The sequence below is a fragment of the Rattus rattus genome, chromosome 1 (assembly GCF_011064425.1).
Source record: "Rattus rattus isolate New Zealand chromosome 1, Rrattus_CSIRO_v1, whole genome shotgun sequence".
NCBI classification, from domain to species: Eukaryota; Metazoa; Chordata; class Mammalia; order Rodentia; family Muridae; genus Rattus; species Rattus rattus.
The window spans coordinates 199,255,321-199,258,640 of NC_046154.1; positions in this window are offsets into that span (position 1 = coordinate 199,255,321).

Sequence of the window (3,320 nt, forward strand, 5' to 3'; positions counted from 1 at the left end):
ATATATACAAGAAGTGGAACCAGGAAGTAGAAATTGGCTTACGAGTTCTCTGGAAAGTCAGTTGTGCTAGATTGTAAAGTTGAGTAAATGGCTAAAGGAACATTTCGCTTTGCTAGACACAGAAAGATGAAAGGTTAAGGGCAGACTCATTTAGGAACATTTTGCAGACATATAAGAAAAGAAGATGGGTCAAGTAAGTTAAACACATGAAAAGGACATGTGATGAAGGATTCTTCGTTAATGACACGTGGTTATATTATTCGTCTTACATTGCATTAGTTGAGTTTTACTGTCGGGACTCAGAGAGAAACGTACTAAAATCTTCAGGTGTGCTGATGCTTCTTCACACTTACTCAGACCAAGCTTAACAGAGGAATGTCATCTGAGACACTCACCACTGAGGCGAGGCATCCCATGGTGAAGACCTGTGCAGGACACATGATGGTCGGAAGGACTATACAGATCCAATGAACTGTATCGAGGTTTGGCTGGGCTTGCTTATAGAGCTGTCGCTTGTTAGTCCTGAGCTCGGTTGATCTTGAGAGGCAGCGGAACCGTTCTGAACAGGATTCCTGAGTCAAAGCCGATTCAGCTGAGACTCGGCTGTTCACTAGGTAATGCCCCAACACTACTGAACTGGACTGCTGATTTAAAGTGCTCATGGATTTGAACCTCAGAGATCTCTGAATATAGTCGGTGCCCTTAACCACTGAGCCATCTCCAGCCCGAATGTATTTATTGCAATGGAGCTGTAGATCTGACTGCAAAATGGTAGGTTTCGCGGGCACACATGGTACTAATGTAAAAAAGTGGTATCAGAAAGTTATATAAACTGATCTCATTATCGCATATATTAAAGATATTCCAATATAGGAAACATGTTGGGGGAACTTGCGAGTGTAGATACAGAAGACTCATCCTCAAATAGCAGCATCCGAATATATTGGGGTTGACTTTGTGTACTGTGTGTGTGTGTGTGGGGGTCAGTGTGGGGTGCAGGTCTGTGCACCCGGTGTGTCAGAAGTCAAAGTTGGGTGTCTTCTACTTTATTACTCTTCGCCTTTATCTTGAGCAAGCATGGCTCCCACCCAAGCTGGAACTCACTGATTGTTTAGACTGCTTGACTCAGCAAGCTTGGGGGTCAACTCTGCCTTGCCTCACCCCAGTGCCAGGCTGATAAGCACCGCTACCCATTGTCAAGGTCTGAGATTTACAGATCTCAAGCCAGTAACAAGTAATTTATCCATAAAATCATTTCTCCAGTCCTGCATTTCCTAATATTTTCAAATTTATTACCCAGCATATATTTATTTCAATCAGAAATAGTACCAATGCGTAAAATAAGTCAACTTTTTAGTTTTTACATATTTATTTTGACAGGGTCCATTGCGTTTCTCTTCAGACACACCAGAAGACGCTCAGATCGCACTACAGATGAAGTTGGGTCAGAGCCAATGTATGTGTTTTCTTGTTGGAATTGAACTCAGACCTCTGAAGAGCAGTCATGCTCTTAAATTCAATGAGCCATTCTCTCCAGCTCCTCAAATAACACTTCTTTCCACCTGTCTTTTCAGGTTAACTGTACCAGCTGAGCTCACCAAAGAGTAGTGCGGGTGAGAGTGTGTTTTCAGAAATCTGTAGAGTCCAAGTTCCACGGCGTCTGCTATCTAAAGTTTCCATATCCAAGCAGCCTGTACAGATCAGTCCATTAAAGTTCAAGTCTCAGGGCCTGACGCTATCCAAAGCCTTCTCTTACGCATAATAATGATGGCCATGCAAGTTTTACCATCTACCATGTTAATGGTATATCCTTTCGCTTGCTATTGACAGTTAACATTATTTCATAGTCATCCACTGATAGTCGATAAGTCTTTCTTCTAGCATTATGTTGAGTTTTCAAGATATATTCAGGTCACATGGTGCTCCGACTGACCTTTTGGCTTTTCCTTCGACTCTGAGTCATCCCTTGTCCTCTGCAGACTTTGGAAGAGCCAATGATTAGAGCAGACACTGCCAAGCTGTCATTAGGGGGAAACCTTCCCAGTGACTCTAATTAAAATTGTGGTCCAGGAAGCATATATTTGAGGAGTAACTTGATGCAGAGGTGCGGAGTAGGACATTTGTAAATAAAGTGAAGCTTGTCTAATGTTTGGTAGATTTTGTTGTACATTTCACTGGAGTAGACTAGGCCGCAACAATTCTAAGATCGCCTCTATCGCCATCAATCTGTAACCCTGCTTGCTTTAGCTCTCCCGGTCTGCTCGCCATTTCAGACATTGCTTCTTGAGATTCTCTTGATCTGCGTCAATCATCTGCCCTCTTCCAGCCCCCTCGCGGCATTCTCAAGCACACTGCCTAAAACTCAGGCGCATTCTTCCGCCGCTTCTCCCTTCCGCGCTCCCGATGCCGTCGGCGCTCCCGGAGTGTGGCATGCCATTAACCCTGAGTGCCGAGCCTCATGGCTGGCAAGTGGCAAGCATCAGAACAAATAAATGAACAAACAGGAATTGAATTCATACAGTCAATCTGATCAGAGACATTAAGGGCTAAGGGCTGTGTTGTCAAAGACATCCAGCAACCCCAGTGAATAAGCCATTAAAGTCTTTTGGCGGCGTTACAGCAGAGACAGCCCATGACTCAATCACTAAATAATTAATAAACTGTTGATTCAAAATCATGTCCAAGATAAATGTCAAAATGTAAAGCAGGAACATATGGTTAATAAGATCACATAGATTAAAGGTATATACCAGGCAACAATAGATTTAATACAACAACCAAATCTAAAAAACATCAGACTGGTAATTCGCAGGCCGTGTTAACGATGGCTGTTAAGAGCAGGTTCTAGAAGCATTCATCCGGCCTCTCCTCCCTCACCTACCAAGAGGTCCATTCCATGTTGTGCTTTTTAAGCTTCTCGAAGCAAATTTAATCTTAATTCACAGCCTGAAGAAAGGCTGAAAGAAGAAGAAGTCCAAATGTAGGGCGTCAGAGAAACGATTTGACACCCAGACAGAAATCTGGAAACACAAGACCGTCCAGAACAACATGGCTGCTCAGAGGAAGGTGAAGGAAGAAGAAGGCGAGGCCAGAGGCAGGGGTCAACTGAGATGAATCCAGTGGGGCCAAAGAGGGAAGGAAAAGTAGATTCTGTTTTAAACAGGAAATGATGCACGGAGTTAGTTTCATGAGAAGCCTCTTCCAAGAGACAGGCTTGAAGGAAGGTAAACTGAGCCAGGTCAGTGGCCACAGCCTTTGCAGTGGCTCTCAGCCTCCCGGACCTCTGCTTCAGCTCCCCAGGCGATTTTCAAAAAATTGTT